We start from the raw sequence: 14,115 nt of genomic DNA, 5'->3' as shown, positions 1-14,115 counted from the left end.
TCACACTTTCCAACCAGTTTTGTGATTGAGAAACACCAAAAAGAGAACATGACAGAAGCATCTCAAATGGCAGAAAACTGTAGTTTAGGAGACTTCACCTTCCACACCTAGTCCAAACACTCTGCCCAGAAGGGCTGGTAAAGTTGTTTTTCTTCTTACCTGTGTGAAGTTACTGTCAAACAATTATTGTGTAATCTTATATGGCTTACCTGAAAAAATAAAAATCATATTAATTTGAATTAAGTTATCTCATGACTGGTGAAAGAAGGTTTGTGTTTACACAGCCACGAAACTATATGAGAAGCTAATATCCATCAAAACTCAGGAAAAGGTTTTGTGAAATTGCATAATGAAACTTTGTATGTGTTTATTTTTTGGCTTTCATTTAGACCCCTCCAACCAATCTCAACATGTTATGCATCATGTTATCCCCGTTTCAGAGCATTTAAATGTAGGCTAGGAAAGAGTTCACATGGCCTGCCTGCCAACCCAACAAGAGTTTGGAACCATGAGCTAGTGGGGAGTACCCTTCCCTTGGTTTCCCTGCTGTGGTGTCTGGACAATGCAGCCTCCTGTTAGCTCCTTATGCACACACACACACCACACACAGGTGCAAGCACTGAAAAGAAGGGTCCCCTCTCTCAAAGAATGGCTCATTGAGCCCAAACAGCTTAGCATTTAGACTTCAGCCTTCTTGGCTTCCACCCAGTGCCTGCTTCCAAAGAGCTGGGAGCCCAAATCAATATTGTCTATAACTTCTCAGCTTGGCAATTGCACACACAACAAACAGGCACTTTGTGTGCTTCTGCAGAGAGAAACAATCCTGCACCACTGAAGAACATTTCTTCTGCCTTTCATTCTTTGACTCAATTGAATCCTGGCTTTGTCCCTTATTGCTATTATAGAAATAACTGAGACAGAAGTGTTGTCTAGCAGCCCAAGCAGGAAAAACAAGCTAAGTACAAAATTACCATCCTAATCCTAACATAACTTGCTTGGTCAAATCTGAATCCATCTACCTTCAAACAGTCTTTGTAGATGATGAGGAATTAGGTTGGGCAATAAAGATCTCTGCTTACGATTGGTTTGCAAGCTAGCTGCATTTAATACTGTTATCTGAAATAAATTATTAAAATCACCAGTGATAATGTTCTGGCTGAGCCTAAAAAGAAGGGAGAATGAAGTAGTGAAGGAGGCAACTCATTTATACATAGTAATCCAGAGAGTTAATAACACAGGAGCCAGGTCATGTCAGCAGGAAGAAAGAACACAGTGATACATACAAAAGCTGGACAGCAGGACACTGATAAAAAGGATGAGGATGACCAGCCTGAGCACACAGCTTAACATCCTATGCAACAGAATGGTTATGCAGGTGACATGAGAAAATACCAAGGAGGTGGAGGAATCCTTGTACAAATACAGTGAAACTCTAAGGGAAATGATGTGCCCATTTCAGAGACTGATGGAAATGTGTTTGTGTGCAGAAGGGGTTGATGGGCCAGTTTGGGCTCCTGAGGTGTCCACAGGCTAATTCTGGAAGGTCTGTAAGAGTGCACTAAAAAACTAGGCACATGGCAATTTTTAGAAGTCCATTTACTGAATAAAGTGGAAATTGCTTTTCTGGAATGACCTCTTGTATAAAAGAGCTTTATATGCTTCTATGGCAACAAAGAGTCTGCGAGAAATCTCAGGAAGCAGTTATATGGCTAGGAACTCCTGGTGTTAAAAAGAGAGGATCTTAGCTCAAAATGGAGCTTTGTAGCTGCAGCCCAAACTGTTTGGTCTTGCAGGGTAAGGAGCCCTCCAGGACCAGATTTCTGGTTTTGGTGTAGTTCTGTAGGATGTGGTCAAGTCTCTTCTGGGGTTGCTGTTACTCAAAGCAGTATCCCCCTTTCTGGAAGTGCACCCTACTCATGTTCTCCCTACAAGAACCACTTCACTTTTGGCTGTACTAAAGCACACAGTATTTGCAGACTTCCATTGTAAGAAGTAATTTTGGTCAGTGGTGTGTCTTCATTATCCTCTGTCCCCAGCCTTCAATAATATTTGAAGATTTGCTTTTAACACATTCATACAGCCAAGATTTAGACAGCAAAGGTCAAGAAAGCTGAGTCCCTACTGAATACAGCCCTCAACAGCAGGTTTTAGACCTAGCATTTTGCCATATGCTTAATATGACTTGTTATTTGGAATAACTGCCAATTAAAAATATATTATAATATCAAATACCTTAGATAAGAATGAATAAATTATTCCCAACAACTCTGCCACCAAACAAATAAAAGTAATACCATGATGGTATTGAACAATTTGTTTATTTTAAGCCTAAACTGATTGCTATTAAGTCTAGTTCTTTTTTTCTTTTCTTTTCTGTTTTTTTGCCTTGTTGTTAACAAGATTGCACTATTTTGCTCCAGCTCACTGTCTGTGTCAGGCTGATATGTCTATAATTACCAATATCTGAATCTTCTTTTTCTCCAGGCAAGCCTTTCTAGCATTCCCATGATTTACCAACTTTAATAGCCCACACATCTCCTCATCCAGCTCTTTAAAGTTCTTGCTGCATCCAGACCTACTGGTTAAAAACAGCCAGCTTATTAGCTCTGCATAATGCCAAGTTACTGTTGGAAGGGAACAGATTTCATCTTCACCCTCTGTGAAATCCTCATGCAGACTTTTCAAAAAACTGCTTGGAACAACAAGATACATTGAAACTATTTGACATTTCTACATTAAAAACATGTTTTTATAGACTAAAGTCATTGTTAGGATTTTTTTGTGCTACCAGACATACTCAATCCTTTCTTTTATTGCCAATGGCCCTCTTGCCTTAGATTTTTTTCTTGGTGTCCTGTCACTTCATTAAGACTTTTTCTGGTTTTCCATTCTTCTAATTTATATTCTTTACTATCTCCTTTCCCATTGTGTGTTTGTGCATTTGTATTCAGCTACATTTGCCTATTTCAAGCCAGTCTGATTCTTCTTACCAATGCAACACTTTTCCCTCTTGGGCAGCTGCACAGCTTTGGGGCATGCAGTAAGCAACTATATAAAATTCCCAATTGCACTTGCCATTTTAAGGCCATGAGAACAGCTGGAAAGAGTGCAACCCAAGGCCCTCCAAAGTGACTCTCCAGCAGCTTGCCTGGAGTACAAACAACCAAGCAGCACATACACAGGTAGCACCTTCCTGTGCCTCCCGTCCAGCCCCTCTGGGCCCTACACATCCTCCCAAACTGGCATTGGAGGCCTTTACTGGACCTTTCCTTTTTCTCATTGCTTCTGGAATATTTATAGACTTTTAGCAGCCACGCAGGCCACAGGACAGGAAATGTCCAAGTGTGTGAGAGGACAGATAAAGAAGCATCTCTTTTTGCTCCCTCTGTCTTTTCATTTGATGCCTCCCTCATTATTGCACTCAGTCATTGCCATTCACCTTTTCTGCTTCATTTTCAGTTGCATTCTGCTACCTTCCCTCCTCAATCAACTCTTTTCCAAGCTGACAAAGTCTAGTCTATTTAATCACTCTGTGAATGAAAGTATTTTCACTATATCTGTGATAATTCTTCTTGTCCTTCTCTGAACTTTTCTACTTCTCTGAACTTTCCTACCTCTTCTTTATTAATTTTGAGCTGCAGGGAAAAAAAAACTACTATGGTGTCTTACATTTCAAGCTCTTTCTATGGGATTACTTGGCTTTTAAATATTTTTGACATCAGGAAATTGGGTTTTTAAACTACTAAGTTTTCTATGTTACTGACTTGGATTTTAGCTTCTGTGACTGTAATAGGGACACTCCAGCCATTGGTTCTGCACTCCAGAACTCTGTGCCCAATTCACCCTTCTTTCTGAATTAATGACTGATTCAAGGTTCTACAAGGGTGAATGCAGTCTCCAGACAGGGATTTGCCAGCTCTGGGGTTTGGCAATTCCAAGGAAATTTTGTGTCTGCCTGATAAAAACTAAAACCAGAAAAGGTTCAGGTGGAAGCTACAAGAATAATCCAAGATGGGACAACCAGGCTTTAGAGTAAAAGACAAGCAAAGCTTAGAGATTTTAGCTTATTCAAGAAAAGACAAAAGGTGATTTAATCCTGATTTACAAACCATTATGAAAGGGATTTCTGGTGGCAGATGGATCCGTAATCTGGTGATGTAAAGGCATAATAAGATTCCATGGCTGAAAGCTAAAAGACTAGAAACAAGAAAAAAATGTTAGCAACCAGGGTAATTATCCAAACAGCTTAAAGGGATGTACTGGATTCTGTAACACATGATGCTTTCAAACCATAATTAGCTGTCTTTTTAAAAGATGTGCTGCTGCTCAAGCAAAAATTATGGTCTCCATGCAGAAATAATCAGAACAGAGTTTTTAGCCTGCATTAAGCTACAGGTCAACCTAGATGATCTTAATTACCCTCTTGGCCTTATGATCCATGAATCTAGAAAACTGGAGATAATGGCATGTGTTTAACTGTCCTGTGTTTTGAACATTAAAAACTGGGAGAATCATGCACAGTAAACAATTGATTCTACACATTTAGGCCATTTTTTTGCTCATAACATATCTGGGAACAGACCATTAACTCTTAAATCTATTTCTCAAATGTGACAGACAGCTGTCTTGCCCAGTATTTGACTTGGAGCTTGTAAGCTGTGCTGCCTAATTGGTTAGCTAACAGAAAATGGGCCAGTTCACCTCTGTGATTGATTAGCATGAAGGCAAAGCAGACATGCATATTTAAACATTTCAAATGCAGTTTGTGTGCCCATGTATAGGGATTTTGAAATCTTTTCCTTTTAATCAATCTCCACCATGACTCCTCATGGTGACTGAGGAGCAGGCAGAAAAAAATGTCTAAGCACCACATAAAGCAGATTCAATTATTTTAAATGTTAAGGTCTAATCAAGCCACAGTCACAACACTGTGCTTCTCATCAGTCATACAGATCTAGGCCTAAAGATGCATTTTGTTTTGAAAATTAACAATGTTCCTAGCCCCTTGTTATACAGTAGGTATACAGTGAGCTAGGGACTAATGTAATCAAAACAGCAAACACTGAAAATATCAGGTATTAAAAAAGAGTACATTCACTTAATGCAGGTTGATATTCAGGGGAAGAAATATAGCATGCAGAGAGAGAAAATAGGAGCAGGAGAAAATCACTTGGGTTTCAGTTAAATACTACAAAAACAACATGGGAATGTTAAGATAGGATTACCACAAAGAGAAACATCCGTTAAAAAAGAAAAATATAATCTCTTTCAAAGCAGATCCTCTTTTGAAATGAAAACTAATGAAACCCTTTTAAATTATTTTAGGACTGTGGAAAGACATCCCTGGAGGTGTTGAGGTGCATCTGAGAGTGGTCCAATGAGTGCTTTTCCAGGACTGGGGAACCATCAGGTCATGCCGGTGATGCTGGACCTCAAAGGGCACAGCAAAAGCAAAGAAGTGGATGTTCTTTTCAGGAATATGTAACAAACAATGCATCTATGGAACAAGGCTTTTACTACCAAGCTCTGGCAACCTGTGCTTGTTACCCATCTGCCTCCCCATCCAGCATCCACCCTGTCCATCTCCACCTCCCCACACCTGTCTGCAGAGCTCATGCTGCAGTCAGCGCCCCACTGCATCAGCTCCCAGGCAGTGAGGTCAGGCTCCATTCCCACCAAACTCTATCAACCTGGACCATCAGAATGAGAATCTGAAACCTGGTCCCCCTCCAGGTGCCAAGTTCTTGCTGTCTCAGGCATGTGCACCCCACTGCCAGGAGGTGCAACCTGACATGCACAGCTCGGGTGGTCATGGCCATGAAAGCACAGGGGGGTACCCAGTCTGCCAGAAAGCTTTGACAGCCCACAGTGAAGCCTGTTCTTCTGCAGCACCTCATTTTGCAGCCCACCCTGGAGCACCAGCAGTCTGGGTAGTACAACCCTGTACTCCAGTGCTGTTTTCAGCAGCAGTGTGGAGATATTCCTCACAGGAGCCGAATGCCTGCAGATGATTACAGCAACGCAGTCAAGGGCGATTAACAGCTGTTAGCCTGCAGTGAGCTTGTGAAATGAGCACAGTTTATATTACACAGAGACTTCAGGGAGCAGTGGGGAAAGCTGTGACAGGCAGGAGGGAGTAACTGCCCGTGTCAGGGGCCGTTTCATTTTTCACTTGTTAGATGGCTTTCCTATTACATCTCCAGCCTGATGTGGAAATCACGCTTGTTCTATGCCTCAGGTTCAATGCCAAATTGGGGGAAATATATAGCTGCCCTAATTCCAGGCACTTTCTGATGGGAGATGTAACATCAGTTACCAAACCACTCACTTCTGCCAGCTCCTGCAGGGAGTGGTACCTCCTGATGCTCAGTAAAAGTGTGATCGTTTGGACCAGACTGATCTCTGCTCTGTTGGTATCAAGAGCTGTAAGAACATCTGTGCTCACTGTGGTACACAAACAAGAAATAATGCAATAATTTCCCTTTTTGCGACCCATGAAAACAAACTCCTGAGTCATACAACCTTTGAGATAAGTGAGAAATACACATGCAGGGCAATGTTCAGCCAGCTGAGCACATCTCCTGCTGTCCTGCCTTGCAGTCAGGCAGGCTGCCTTTTTGTCTCTGCAGTCGCAGTGGCACACAGATCACATATCTCAGCTGCTTCCTGGTGTTTGGGACATACAACATCCAGGTGTCTGACCCATCACTGCTGGAGGCTGGCTCTGCCCTTGCAGAAGGAGGCTGTTTTTACACCTGCTGAAAGCCACTGCTGCCAGCAAAATCCTTCCTGCTGTCTCCAGTGACAGCATGAGGCAGACACAGACCCTGACAAAAGGTCTGGTCATCCTTCCCCAGCAAGAAGAGCACATACTGGCACGTTTATAGCCCATGCAATCTTGCAGCACTGGCAGTAAATGCACAGGCTGTCAGGTCATACTTTAATTTATTGTGGTCTGAGCAACCAGGACAGAAACAACTGCCTCCACAGACTGCTCCCAGGGGGCAAAGCTGCTCTTCTGCTTCCTCCTGGGTTTGGTGTTTGAGTTAAGTGGTGGTGGGGTTGACCCCAGCTCTGGATGATGAGCCACAAAGAAACTATTCCTTTGGCAAAAATAATGCCCAGGGCTTATGGTGCCTTCACCAGTCGTGGAACAGTGCTAAATTTCTCAAAATTGGTTCAATCCTAGAGATGACCCAGACAATTGTATGTAATGCTTCCCTAAGGAAACAGTCTCATTTCCTCCCAGTTGTGATCCAACCCCACAGCAGGCTGTGGATGTCAAAGGATTTTTGTGATGGGGAAAGGGGACTGGGTGCCTTCATCCAAAGAATTGGACAGGGGTGGCCATGGCAGGCAGAAATTTAGAACCATGTCTAGTCCAGGTCTACTGCAGCAACTCCTCCCTTCCAGTTCTCCCTTCACATTCCTGACATTAACACGGATGGTCTGACGGGCCAGAAACAGGCCCTGGAAAAAAAGACACCTCTCCCTCTCTTACTCTCCTTCCCTTCCCTTCCCTTCCCTTCCCTTCCCTTCCCTTCCCTTCCCTTCCCTTCCCTTCCCTTCCCTTCCCTTCCCTTCCCTTCCCTTCCCTTCCCTTCCCTTCCCTTCCCTTCCCTTCCCTTCCCTTCCCTTCCCTTCCCTTCCCTTCCCTTCCCTTCCCTTCCCTTCCCTTCCCTTCCCTTCCCTTCCCTTCCCTTCCCTTCCCTTCCCTTCCCTTCCCTTCCCTTCCCTTCCCTTCCCTTCCCTTCCCTTCCCTTCCCTTCCCTTCCCTTCCCTTCCCTTCCCTTCCCTTCCCTTCCCTTCCCTTCCCTTCCCTCCTTCAGACCTTCAAAGCCAGCCCTGAGCTTTTTCTATAACACAAGGTGAGGAACAGCTGGCAGTTGGAAAATTCATGAAAGTTCATGGCTTCATTTTAGGGATTTTGAAGGGTTGTTGCACATCAGTGGGCTGACAGAGATGATCAGGTATAGCTCACCTGGGATATGTTTATCTATAAAAACAAGCACACTATTCCCACCAGCTGCTGTGTGAAGGAAATGGGAGACACGAATGCAATACCTGTTCTTTGATTACTGTGGTTTGTACATCAAGGTTTTATTAGCTTTTACTGCCCTGCTGAGTGCTGCCTCACACTTGCCTCCTCTCTAACAGCCCCTCTGCTCACTCAGCTTTCCTTCCTGCTGTCATTGTGTGAACCTCTTTATTGCCAACTCCAGTGAGATGATAAAATTTGGCATCTGTTGCTAGATATTTCAGGTTTATTAGATCCATTAAAAATAATCTTTAGTTCTGCAATGTGCACAGGGCTGGGTAACAGAAGGGGCAGCCTCAGGGTCCCTGTGCATGCACTGGGTCAGTACTGGGGGGCAATTACCATGGGCTGAGCAGAAGGAGGGGCTGGGAGGTGATTTACAGGCTGGCTGTATGCACACATCTCTTCACCTACCTGTCCATATTTACTTGCCACGTCTAAGATACATGTTCCAGATGTGCATATTCACCACAGAGACTTTTATGCCTTCCTCAATACCTGCGTCACCTTTTAAGTGCTATTATTCCATGTATTACCCCTATTTTGGTCATTGTCCCAAAGCCTTTGAAGGCCAAGGTCAAGATTAGGTCATGTCTGTGATATTTTCTTCTCCCCTTCTTCCAACCCCAAGCAGCTCTTAGTCCACTGTCTGTGAGCTCTGGGTACCCCATGAGGTTTCGTGCCTTCTCCTGCTTGTCTTACACTGAGCTTTTTTCCCTGTGTGCCTGCATTTAGACTTCTCCCTTCTACTGAGCTGTGGAGAGCTCTTGGCTTTCCTCCACAGGGGTCTGCCTCACCTCAATGGATGTGCAGGACTTCACCTCCAAAATTAGTTAAATGCTAAAATAAATACCTCAACTTCAGCATTTGTAGATCTTGGTTCTTTCTTTCCACAGGCCCATACAAAAAGGTGTGCATAGACAGGTCTCTAATGTGGGAAAAAAGCACTTTCCTTCTTCTGTTCCCCTCCAGCAAATGAAATCTAGAAGAACTGGGATGTTTCTCTCCAGCATGCCCAGATATGTGCCACTGAACTGAAAAGCTCCATAAAGCTTTTCACACCAGGAAAAACATGTGCTCCAAAATGTCCTGAGAATGTGGAAATGAGAGATAATCACAGAAAGTGCTTTAAGCTTTACAGGGTGGTCAATGTAGGCAATTTGCATAATAACCTTGGGAAATAAGCTATTATGCTTCATGACAGCAGCAATAATTACATGCTAGAGCTGGTCATTAAGAGAGTTAACCACTGATTAATTAGTCTGTTTATATTAAAAAACAAGGTTGGCTTCAGTAACTAATAAATTGCCTGTGTACAGCTGTTACCAAAAAGATCTCTTGTTAGAAAATTAAGTAGTCTGTAAATTGTTTTAATTAAATTTCAGTAATTAGACTCCCCCAACTTATTTCCCTCTTTTTATGGAATGGGGAAGAAATAAACAGACACCCACTATGTAGAGGTGATATGAGGCAACAAAAGTATTGTTGGAAATCTATAGGAAAACAAATATCTGTTGAAATACTCTTGTCCTCCTACAGACTTGTAGGAATCTAGAGAAAATTAGATTTTCTTTTTATTTTATTTACTTTTCCTCATGGAGACTTGGTGCCTACTTCACTTCACATGATGTATTCATAATAGGGACAGAAATGCTCAAATCAGTAAATCTTTCTGCGCTCACTCCTCTTATTATGCAAGATATCAGCCAGCCAAGCGATGCTACAGGGGCAGTTTACAGCTTAATCCTGAAGTCTCACAGCTTCATAGTGCCAGGTCCTCTCTGGAAAGCTGCTGTTTGTCTTTTCCTGCCTGTCCCCCAAGGGGGCCTTACCCTGTGCCCACCCTGTGGCAGCAGGAGGCAGGAGCAGGGGACAATGGTGTCAAAAGGGGACCAGCACCCACGGTGACAGCAGCAGGGCTGTCTTCCCTGAACCAGGCTCTTAACATTGCCAGTGTGACAGATCCAACAAAGCCTGGTAGGAAATAGAGGGAAAAGTTCTTTTGTTCCTGTAAATTCATTTATAGGATGTTTGCTGTAAAAGGCCTCCTCAATATGTTGCTGCTCTCTGCATTACCATCATTACTGTACAGCCTGCTCTTAAAGAGGGCTCTTGAGCTTCCATTGCACAGGGCCACTGCATTGTCTCCCCTACCCATAAGGTCACTTTGCTAATGACTTCATTGATCCATACCTTTGTGTGGTTCAATATGCTATTTTCTGCCATGCTGTTTCAGTGATGTGGAGCTTAGCTTCGGGACAGAGCCATCCAGGCATGACACTAAGTTTTGCTGAAATGCAGCTGTTTGACAGCTTCCTGGATAAAATCCAGCCTTTAACATATCTGCAGGTTTCAGGTCCAGAAAGGCAGTAAAGTAAGAAAAGCAGGACTAATCACATTCTGTTATTGTCCAAAGCATTAACTACCCCTACTACACCTAAAATACAGACATATATACATATATAATATATGCATATACACATACCTCCCTTGCCCAGTATGAAAACAAAACCACCTAATCCATAAATTCACATCAAAAGTTTCCTCCCTTACAAAACATTCAATTACATTCAATTTATATCCATAATCCACCTGTGCTAATAATACTTCTTAGAGCCATTTTTCCTTCCTCTTAAGAAAATGTGATTGCTTCTTAATTGAGAAACAGTCTCGTTGGGGAATGGCAAACCCAGAGTTATATCCCCTGGAGATTTCAAAGCATGCAGTGCAATCACTAGCAGTATGAGCAGTGTAAGTGTGGATCTACTTAATCCCTGTTAATCCCTGGGGTTTAGAGCACACTGGTGTAACAGCACTTGCACCTCCCAGCTGAGGCACCCTTGAGTAGACAGTTATGAATATATCAGAAAAAAATATATGGATGGGGTCAGAGGGAGAAAGGATGGACACTCCAGAAGAAGAGATGAAGGATGCCTGTGCAGAGGTGCTTGCTTTCCTGCAAGGGGAAAATGTCCACTTGTCCTTTTCAGCCACTCATTGGGAATCACTGGCGGGTGACTCCTGCTCATTATTTTCCCCCCATGATTATGAGGGTGAGAATGAGGGTGAGAAACCCCTCATTTTCATGATCCCGTGTCTGAGAACACAACATTTTTTTCTCTTGGACACAGAGCTTGCCTCCTGGCCTGGACTGCCAGTGGGCTGGAGTGTGATGGACTGGTGATGAATTTGGTGCAATGTCCCATCAGTAGCCTTGCTGTGGCAGCTCTCAGCTCATGTTAGTTGGCACCTTCCTCTGGGGCTTTCAGCACAGCTTCCCCATCATGTCCAGCACATCCTCCCTCCCATGGCAGCAGTCTGACTGCCAAGCCCCTGACTTGAAGAAAGAATGCTCACTGGAGATGTTCCCTTCCAGCAGAAGAGAAGAGATAGGAAAGGTGGGAAAGGGCTGCCTGGTGCTGCTGAGATCTGTGACAGCATCAACAGACTCACAGGGCTGCTGCCATGACCATGAGGGGCTAGCCAAGACCCTCAGAGGACATTGCCACTCCTCCACAGACACTTTTGCTCTCCCTCAGGCTCCTAGTTGTCCTCCTGGACACAGCACCATGGCTAATCCGTGTCTCACATCTCCTTCATTATTAGGCTGCCTGGCAAATGCTTGTTCTATTGATCCCATTCTCCAGATCTTTTTCTGACACCCCTGCCTCCCATTAGACTTCACACACAATCTGTCTAGACAAATTCAGAAAAACTTGGAAAGCACTTGGATGGTACCACAAGAGGTTAGGCAGGAAAGTTAATCAGGAAATTGCTGTCCATTTCCTCCACAGCACAGTTTGAATTGTGGATTGTAAATAAGGCATGAAATGCACTCTGAATAATGAAGAGAAATTATGAAGAGTATGAAATGGCTGATCATGAGATCACAATTTATTTTGGATGGTGAATGTAGGAGAGGTTCCCAGGCAAAAATTAGTATGCAAGTATGTAGGTACAAGATGAAAGATGGTATCATAATACATATGAAAATGGAAATCAAATGAATATCACCCAGACAATCCTAAGTCTAACCATTCTTATATTCCAAGAGCTTAATTTTGCTGTTTTAAAATCCTCTTACATTCAGAGGATCAAGGTCTTATTTTGTTAATCTCTTGTATGGAAATGTTCCCAATGTGGAAAAGAAATTCAGTAACCAATAAAATAGATAAAATAGCATTCCATGCTTTTGTCATTTCATTGATGTTTGACTTGTCAGTATATTGGAGTGTGGGGTTTCAGCTATTTCTTTACTTAAGAGCTTTGCTGAGCAAGAAAAAAAAATCCCAAGGAAAGCCTAGTCACATAAAAATGTTCTTTACTTTTGGTATATTCAGCAATTTTCTTGAGCAAAGTTCACCGAATACTCACATGAAGAAAGTATTTTTTTTGTTTAATTGGATTGAGCTTGGAGAGAGGAAAGAAATCTTTAAGTAGGTGTAGGGAAGGATGGGGGACAGTCTTCAAGATAAGATGAGAAATGGTGGCACTCTTATAGAAATTTCCTATGGTAGAATATTTTTTTTTGATACTGGGTTATTGTTCCAGACGCCTCACTTAAAGGCAGAAGGTTACCTGTCTCATTCATAACAGAGATCACAGGATTTTATCCAGGTGGTCCTGCTTAGGACCGTATCTGAAAGTGTTGAAATTATCAGAGGCAGACTCAGCTCCAGCTGAGTGGTGGGATGAGGAGAATGCTGGGGTAGCTACAAGATTTCTGTACTATCCCACCACCTTGGATCCATTGTGTGTCATCACAAGAGGTTTCTTACTTGATTTGTTCATCAGCAGTGAATTCAGCACAGTCAGAATCCTTTTTGGGTTTGGAGGTTTTGGGAGCTAACTGAAGACTTAGTGCCCCATTTGGAGTATCCCATGGAATGAAGCTGGACAAGCTTCAATCCCTTGCTTCTTCCTTAGAATTAGAGACCCCATGCCAGCTGAAGGCAGCCTAACTACCAGTGCCTTTACAGCCTTCAGGATAGGGTGGCTCAGATATATGAAACAGCAGTGGTTTAGGCTGCCAAGTAAGCACTACAGAGCTCCAGGCACAATTTTACACAGCCTCCTGGGCTTTGAAATGCCATGGTTTTATTGCTAGTGGTTTACAAATTAGCTGCCTCAAGACCAAATCCTTTCTCCTTGTGATGGCTGCAATTGCAGCCCAGTAGCTTGAGCAGCTTGATCCCTTTTTGCTGTCTTAGGGCAGCATGAGAAGGATAAATGATCTGCTCTGAGCAGCCTTTCTCCATGATGTCCCACAGCTCAGCCTCATCCAGACACACAAAGGATGGTTGGAGAATGCAGCCTAGTGTCTGGATGGTAAGCACATCAACATTCACTCATGTGCCAACTCATTTCAAGGTTTCTGCAGGGATTTAACTTCAGGGTCGACAAGAGAGTTACATGAAAGAGACATTCACTTTGGTGAGCTCCTTGGTAGGGCTGGGAAAAGAGACAAGACTCTTCAACGACAGCAATTATCCCGAGGTGTTGGCAAGCCCTGTCAGTCAGCAGGCAGCTTTTGGCTAAAAACAAGCAGGGGAGTGAGTGCGATGGTGATACTTGAGTGCTCTGCACCTTTTAGCTGCTACCTGTGAACGAGCTTAGGTAGGTCTTGCAGACTGGTGTCCTCATTACAAGATGGGAGACTGCCAATGTGTGTGTCATGTTGGTACTCCCGGGGAAGAAATCAGAGACTCAGCTGGAATGAAAACTGCTCACCTTCACTAGGATGCATCCACCAGAGCAGGATGGAAACACATAACAGCATGCTGTGATTTGAGACAGCAGGCACAGCTACTGCCCAAACTGTGGTTGGAGAGGGAGTCAGGATGTGGACTTGTTAATCCAGCACATCTCGAAAGCACTATAAAAATAGGAGATATCTTATTTACAAATGAGATCTTATTTTTAGCACTGAGGGAAAAGGAAGTGCAGAAGGCTCTGACACTGTTGTTCACACTTGTTCATTTACCCAGGCTTCCCCCAGAGAGACCAGCAGCTAGCACAGGCTAGTAGAGGAGGCTTGCAGTAGAAGAGCCAGTTTACACAATTTAGGAAAGAAGACC

The sequence above is a fragment of the Erithacus rubecula genome (assembly GCF_903797595.1).
Source record: "Erithacus rubecula genome assembly, chromosome: 2".
NCBI classification, from domain to species: Eukaryota; Metazoa; Chordata; class Aves; order Passeriformes; family Muscicapidae; genus Erithacus; species Erithacus rubecula.
The sequence above is the reverse complement of the archived record's forward strand: the minus strand, read 5'-3'. Positions refer to the sequence as shown.